The 8,370-nt window shown below is 41.6% G+C and overlaps 1 protein-coding gene across 1 annotated transcript in view; it reads right to left on the reverse strand.

Moving 5' to 3' along the window:
- LOC145292227 (uncharacterized) overlaps positions 1 to 5,041 on the reverse strand; it is a 29,089-nt gene extending 24,048 nt beyond the window's left edge. The window contains exon 1 of the mRNA XM_080138552.1: positions 4,258 to 5,041. The gene's annotated coding sequence lies outside the window, so the exon portion shown is untranslated. The remainder of the gene's footprint in view (positions 1 to 4,257) is intronic.
- Positions 5,042 to 8,370: the final 3,329 nt, after the last annotated feature.

Raw genomic sequence — 8,370 nt, forward strand, 5'->3', positions numbered from 1 at the left:
GTAGCCCCCTGCTTCAGAGTGGCACTGTGCCTTGTTTGGGGTGAAAATTGAATAAAAAAAAAAAAATAAAAAAATACTGTGGGCTTCTGATTTATGCCCATCAACCACTACTCTTATGAGTCTATCACAGAGAAATGATTTAATAATTGAGAAAAAATTTCCAGTTATATCATAGCTGGAAATCTTGTGAAGTAGGCCATTATGCCATACTTTATCGAATGCCTTTGATATGTCAAAATTGATTTCCCTAGAAAGCCTTTGTCGAGAGATTCACTAATCCTGATAGATATATCCGTAAGCACATCTGCTGTAGATCTTGCAGAACAGAAAACCATATTGCATGTCACTAAGGAGGTTATTTCTGCTGAGGTGGTTGACTACTTCTTTATTTAATATGGATTCCAACAACTTACTCATGACACACAGGAGACTTATTGGTCTGTACTGAGAGGGAGATGACTTATCACCTGAATTCTTAAATACTGGGCATACTGATGAGGTTTTCCAGGGTATTGGAAAGTAATTCTCCTTAAGGCAACATTTAAACAGTTTTGTAAGTATGGGGGCAAGTTCTGGTTGGAGCTTTTTCAGCATTATAACTGGAATGCCATCAGGTCAGTTGCTTTACTGGAATCAAGATTCTTGATTAGCTTGTCAACCTCATGCATAGATATTTGTTGCATAGCGTGTTCTCTGTTATAGGAGGAAATACAGGGAGTTGATGGCCTTCATTGCATAGGGTAAAATTAGGTGCAAAGTTCTTGGCAAATAGTTTGGCCTTGTCTGATGCTGACGAGATGACCTCAGGTCCATTGATGGTGGTTGGGATAGAACACATGCTTCTGTTCAGGATCCTGTTTGCTATTTGCCATAACTGGTGGAAAACAAGCCGCTGCTCAGCTACTTTGGATTTAACGGACTGAGCATATAGCTCTCTTGCATTTTTTATTACTCTTTTACAGTGGTTGCTAGCAGTCCTGAAAGCCGCTTTAGTCTCAGTACATCTATTACGTTGGTAGCTATGGAAAAAGTTATTTCTGTGTGCGATGACAGCAGCACATTCTGGGGAGAACCATGGCTGGCTGTTAGGTTTTTGTTGGAATTTTTTGGATGGTATGAATCAGTCTGTACCTACAATTAACCATTCGGTCAGGTCTGATACTATAGAGGACACATCCTTTTTATACATGGAATGCAAAGTTAGATCAGATATGAATGTACGGAAGCTATCCCAGTCAGCCATAGAGTATCGATATACAGTACGGTGGAGAGGTATGTCTAAAGACTTATTATATTTCATTTTTATCTAAACTTCTACAACAGAGTGGTCGGAGGATCCCAGAGGAGATAGAACGGAACATGAACATAGCTCAGGGGAAGTTGTGAGGAAAAGGTTTAGAAGGCTTGCATACTGACCGGTAGTATCGGGCATATGGGTGAGTTCATGAACAACCTGAGTGAGGTCATAGGCAGTGGCAAAATCATGACAGAACCTCTCCCCATCATCGGTCTTATTTGAGTGGGTCAGCCATTCCACATTATGGACATTGAAGTCACCGCAAATGTAAATGTTAGCTGAAGGATGAGCAGACATGATGTGGTCAATTTTCTCAGATATGCTCTTAAAGATAGTAACTCCACAGTTGTGGGGGGGCGATAGAGGGCAAATATAAATGCAATGGTGTAAGCTAGTGCAACCCTGAAGCATATATAAGGTAAATTAGGGTCTTCTCTAAAGATATCCCTATCATCTTTAATGTAGGCACAAATTCCATGCCCATGGCGATCTTAGGGGTCAGATTTAGATGTTAAGTTAGAGTATCCTTTAATTATGAATTCGTCTAGGGAAGTGGTTGGCCCTATGCCAGTTTCATTTAGAAAGAATATGTCTGGTTTCGTCTCCTGTAATTGTGTTTCAACTTCTGGAAGGTTGGAATGTAGACCCCTGATGTTGGAGAGGAGACCTGGTAGTAGGGGTCTATGTTGAAGGATGGGGTTCTAGGTTTATTTGTGTTTTGTTTTTTTGAGATTTATCATGTTGAGGTTTGAGGATTTGTGGAACAGGTCGATAGACTTGGTTGGAGCAGGACAGAGAGGAAAAGTAAGAGAGAAAAAGACAATAATTTTTTTTTTCAGGATCCTGAACAGAAGCATGCATTCTATCCCAACCATCATCAATGGACCTGAAGTCATCTCGTCAGCATCAGACTAGGCCAAACTATTTGCAAAGAACTTTGCAGCAAATGCTACCCTATGCGACGAAGGCCATCAACTCCCCATATTTCCTCCTATAACAGACAACACACTATGCAACATACAAATATCTGTGCATGAGGTTGACAAGCTAATCAAGAACATTGATTCCAGTAAAGCAACTGGCCCTGAAGGCATAGTGTTGAAAAAGCTTCGACCAGAACTTGCTCCCATACTTACAAAACTGTTTAAGCATTAACCCACGTTTAAAGTCATTAAATAAACTTTTTAAAACATTGTTCCTGTTAATAAGAAAGTTAAGTCTGTTACCGACGATAATCTGCAGAAACAAAAAAAAAAAAAAAGGAGAAGAAAATGTGAAAAGGGATTAAAGGGGGAAAGATCGTTCAGGTCCGTCATTTGTTTTTAACTTTTGAAATCCATACTATTCCATAAAGAATTGGCTGTGTAATAATAAATACAAAATCTGCATGAATTAAAATATATATAAGCGTAGGTATTATTTTAGTTTACCGACCTCTTGCCATTTACCTTTAATTTGTCGATATTTCTAGGTTTTCGGGTATGCTGCGAACGAATATAGCATCTATTTTTTGCGCAAACAAGTAGTTATCCATATTTGAAAACATTCAGTATCCAACATAATTGCTATTATTTTTGCTGGCAGCCATCTTGTTTCCATTTAGGAAAAAACACCCAAAAAAGCCAAACGGAGTCAAAAAAGCCAAAACATGGCCCCCAAAACATTTTTTGGCTTTACGGCCGAAATGAAACACCCATCCCACCCTTCCAAATATTTTTCCGCTTCCTGATATCGAAACGGACAATCTTTTTTTGTGCTTTCTTAATTATATTCATTTTTTTCACTTTCTTACTAAAATGAGAACATGCATGTCATACTGTGTTGTGCATGGATGTGTAAGAATAAGACTGGAACATGTGTGTTTGGTTGATAAGAAAGGAACTGAATAACGGTACCCCGCTTTATTGATTAATTGCTATGCGCATGCGTGAGTGCATACAAAAGTTAGATTATGAAACCGGAACGAAAGAGTCTATATAAAAGTTACTGAAACGAAAGAGCAGTGCTATCATTACAATGCACTTGACGTTTCACACGGTGCATGAATACATGGTGGACATTTTAAATGACAAGAAATATTCTTCATAAAATAAAAAGTTTTCACCTCATTTTAGAGTAAACATATTGTTGTCAGTAAATTTTCACAAACGGTTTACAAAAGCATATTTGGGAGGAGGTGGGTATTCAATTATAGAACTTGAGTAGTTTAACAACACATCCGCCCCTGCTCTTCCATTGAAAAAAAAATGGTTAATTAAACTGCAGAAACACCTGTTAAACTACACAAGTTCTATAATTGAATACCCCCTCCCCCCAAAAGAACGAAAAGAAAAACATAAAATATGCTTTTGTAAACCGCTCGTGAAAACTTAATTTTTTAGATCAATTAAAAGGGGTTAATACCATCCAAACGGTAAATTTGCGGCGGATTTAATATTTGTGGTCAGCAACATCGAATATCCCTAAAAAAAACAACAAATTAGTGGTCGGTATTCTGTTGTAGCGAAAGGTAATATTTACCTTTTCATTTATTTTAATAAATATTTAATCTAAATACTGTTTTTAATCTGTGGTCTTTTCTTTACGTTCTTTCCTTTAGCTCAAGATTTCTTGAAATTTACCCCATCCCCCCTTCAGTAAACCTTTTGTTTTTTGCGCCAACGCCGCCAGTTACATGTGGCATATTTAGCCTCTTTTGGCGTTTTTTCATTATTGGAAAACAAGATTGCCGCCATTAAAAATGATAAGGATTACGTTGGATACTGAATGTCTTCAAATACGGATGACTGCGTGTTTGCGCAAAAAATAAATGTGATATTCGTTCTCAGGGTACCCGAAAACCTATCCATTTCGACAAATTAAAGGTGTCGGTAAACTAAAATTTACCTAAGCGTATTTTACGACCAGTAGCGCCCCTCCCTAGTTATATAATAATAATAATAAATAAAAAAAAAACTCACCTTTCATTAAAAACAAAAACGGGATGATTTTGATTTGTTTTGCTTTTATAACAGAAAATTTGGTCGATTTGTTTTGCTTTCCTTAGTAAAGCGATTCAATTTCTATTTTTTGTGTCTAATTCATAATAAACAAAAATCATAAAATATATAAAAAATCAAGAAAAGCAAAATTAAATTTCAAAAACGGAATTTAAACGTGAAATTGTTTAAGGAAAAAACTTGACAAATCAAAGAACAATACAAGGTCGTCATGAAGCGGTGTAGATCAGCATTTCGTTCCCTGTGTGAAAAAGTCCGTTCAATAGTTACATGAGAGGAAAGGTTTTCCTACCAAGTTTCAAGCGCATTTTAAGTCTAAAATAATGGAAACTTAATACGAAAAAAACAAAAAAAAACAAATAAAAAAAGAACAGTTGTTCAAGAAAAGTCAGTTCTACTTTTTTAGACTAATGAACCTCCAAAGCGTTTCTGATTTTGGTGATCAGTGGAGATTGGATTCGTCTACCCATGAGTAGTTGTGCAGGGGTTGGTCTGACACTTGAAATTGAGGTGCAGCGCCAGTGCAGCACTGCAGCAGTGCGATCTCAGGAGTTGTTCCCGACTGTTTGGCTTTCTTGAGAATATTCTTGATTGTCCTTATTTGACGTTCTATGAAGCCATTCCCTTGTGGTCTCTGAGGTGACGTGGTCTCATGATGGAAGCCCCATTCTTTGGCGAATTCGCGGTAGAGATGACTTGAAAAGTGTGGTCCATTATCGCTGACTATCTTGGATGTTATGTTATGAAGCGTATGGTGACAAGCAAAAAGAATAGACAACACAGGATTAAGATTTGAACGAACTCAACAATTTATTTTCTAATAAATAACACAGAATAATAACGAGCTGTCCTTGGGGTGAAGATGGCAGATTGTTGTTAGTTGTTGTTATTGTGGTTATAAGGCACGACGAAACCTTCGTTTGTAATAGTAGTAGCAGCAGTGCTGGTCTGGTTATAATCGTGTGTCAATAGCGATAGTTGTTGTTGTTAGAAGGCGCGACGAAGCCTTCGTTGGTAATGGTAGTAGCAGCAGTAGTGCTGGTTATAATCGTGTGTCAATAGCGATAGTCGTTGTTGATAGAAGGCGCGACGTAGCCTTCGTTGGTAATGGTAGTAGCAGCAGTGCTGGTTATAATCGTGTGTCAATAGCGATAGTTGTTGTTGTTAGAAGGCGCGACGAAGCCTTCGTTGGTAATGGTAGTAGCAGCAGTGCTGGTTATAATCGTGTGTCAATAGCGATAGTTGTTGTTGTTAGAAGGCGCGACGTAGCCTTCGTTGGTAATGGTAGTAGCAGCAGTGCTGGTTATAATCGTGTGTTAATAGCGATAGTTGTTGTTGTTAGAAGGCGCGACGAAGCCTTCGTTGGTAATGGTAGTAGCAGCAGTGCTGGTTATAATCGTGTGTCAATAGCGATAGTTGTTGTTGTTAGAAGGCGCGACGAAGCCTTCGTTGGTAATGGTAGTAGCAGCAGTGCTGGTTATAATCGTGTGTCAATAGCGATAGTTGTTGTTGTTAGAAGGCGCGCCGAAGCCTTCGTTGTAGTAGTAGTAGCATTGGTCGCGACAGCCGTAGCGTTGTGGTGATGGCGAGGCTGGTGGTCCTTCTGCTGTCTTTTCCTTGGCTTCGCTAAATATAGCAAGCACGCGGACGTAGTTGTAGACAAACGGTTAGTGATGAAGAAATTGCCTCCATGTCGAGAAAACTGTGTTTCTTTTGGGTTGTTGTTTTCGCTACGGTGTGTAAGGCATCTAAGCGTTTTGCCCGTAATTTTGTGGAGGTAACCATGATCATGTGCCTCGACTTTGGTGCCATGGTAGCGATCGTAGCGTGAATCCCTACGTAGTCAGTTTCTCCCCAAAGCGGTCAGGAATCATGAAACTTGAGTGGTGGTCGTCACGGTGACACGTGGCAGACAGTATGACGGCGTCCCCAAGTCAAAACGAGATCTAAATCATAACATCATAACAGCTCCCCCAGATCTCATTTTGGCTTGAATTGTCCAGTGCGGTCATAGTTGCATGTGTGAATGGAATCAACCCATGATGAAATCCTTAAACCGTTTAGGAAGCTGGCCTCGTGTTGACCGATTCCGAATCAGGTCCGATCTGTATCCGGACGGTAGTCGAGGGGTTTCTACGTATATGGGGTCCTGCAACGCTCTGTGTGCCCCTGCCTTGGGTGGAAGCGTTGTCTCTTCGGTAGATTGACGAGTTGGGTAGGGTAGAGGAGGTAGATTGGGGGACAAATGTTTTGGACGTGGTATTAATCGGCGGACATGTGCCCGGTGAACCCATTCACTCTGGCCATCATCATTTTTTATCTGGATCACCATGCTGTTGGTCTTGGCCACTTCGAAGGTACCGATCCAGGGTAGGTGAGATGCGTGAGCAATAGCTGATTGAGGCCGGTGGATTAGTACCTTGTCACCGACTTGTATTGGTTCCTTATTCATGTCCTTGTCTAAATTTGGGTCTTGGGCGTGGTCAGCTTCATTGTTGGCCAGCGCGACGTGTCGATGAACTTGTCTTAACAGGGCATTGACCTGCATGCCGTAAGCCGTGGGGCTGGGGTTTGTGATACTGTTGTCGGGTAATCTTGGCAAACCAATGTTGGGCTGCCGACCAGTGATTATATAGTGTGGTGACGCTCCAGTGGCACTGTTGATGGTAGCATTCATTGATGAGATGACGGATTCGAGGACGTCGGTCCACTCACAGTCTCTATCTTCGCACAGCATGTATATGGCGTTTTTCATCGTGCGATGCTGTCGTTCAATGTTACCTGAGCTTTGTGGTCGCCAGGCACAATGTAATTCCTGCGTGATTGATGTGAGTTGGCAAAAGATCCTGTATACCTCCCCCGTGAAGTGGGTTCCGCGATCGGATGAAACAATGCGTGGTATTTCCCGGTGTCGAAGGAAGAAACTGTAAATTCCACGGGCAGCATCGATCGCACGATCTCTGGAACACGGCACAGCCGTAAGGTGTCTACTGAAACTGTCCAGCATGGTTAGGATGTAGCGTTTCCCCTTTGAAATTGGCATCGTGACGAAATCAATGTAGATGATTTCGAACGGTCTTTCTCCACGTTTGCAGTGCCCGGTGGGCCAGACCTTACGTTTGCCATAGTTACCCTTCCGCTTGGCACATGTTTCGCAGGAGTTGACATACGTCCTGATGTCATGGTCCTTGCATTCCCACCAGTAGCCGGATAGATGTTCGCGCATGCGGGCGATACCTGAATGATTGATGCAGTCATGGGCCTGATGCAGGTACTTGGGACGGAGTTTGTATGGTACGACCAGTTTGGGGGAATGATTGTTGTCCCTAATCATCAAGACAGATGTGCCGGGCTCCAGGTAGAACTGGTGGATGTATTTGTTGAGTATGGGGGCCCGATGGTCATCGGGGTCGATGTTACAGTTTTTGCTGGAGTTATTCGTCTGGAGGGTTTTGATGATTCTCGACAGTGTGTTGTCTGTGCATTGCTCAGCAGCGATATTGATATGGTCACAATTGTATTTTGTGGGGATGGTCGATGAAGAGTGATAGGCAAAGAACGCATCCACAATATTCTTGTGGTGGCGGGTGTTCTGAGGTGTGTGTGCTTCGGGGATGAGCATTGATCCATCAATTTCGTCCATACACCAGGATGGGATGTAAATACGTAGGTCCGAACCCTGGATTCGGAATGTTTTGCCTGCAGGGTTGGCGTCAGCTGGTGTGTTATTTTTTCTTTGGCCATGACTTCTGCTGAGCATGTCGGCCCAGACATTGGATTCGCCCTCCACAAATTCCAGGACGAATTTATAGCATGCGATCTCTTCCTGCCATCTGCGGATTTTGGCATTGTTGAATACCCGCTGATCCAGATAGGTTAGTGATCTGTGGTCGGTGAAGATGACGAAGGGGCGGCTGTGTAGGAAGTAGTCGAATTTTGCTATGGCCCACTTTATTGCGTATGCCTCGCGTTCAGTTGTGGACCAGTTTTGTTCCGTGGTGTTAAATATGTGTGAAGCGACTGCTATGATCTTCTTCTTTCCCCTGTCATCTTCTTGCATTAGGATGGCCCCAC

Source organism: Euprymna scolopes, chromosome 13 (assembly GCF_053919585.1).
Source record: "Euprymna scolopes isolate OS-2025 chromosome 13, ASM5391958v1, whole genome shotgun sequence".
Lineage (NCBI taxonomy): Eukaryota > Metazoa > Mollusca > Cephalopoda > Sepiida > Sepiolidae > Euprymna > Euprymna scolopes.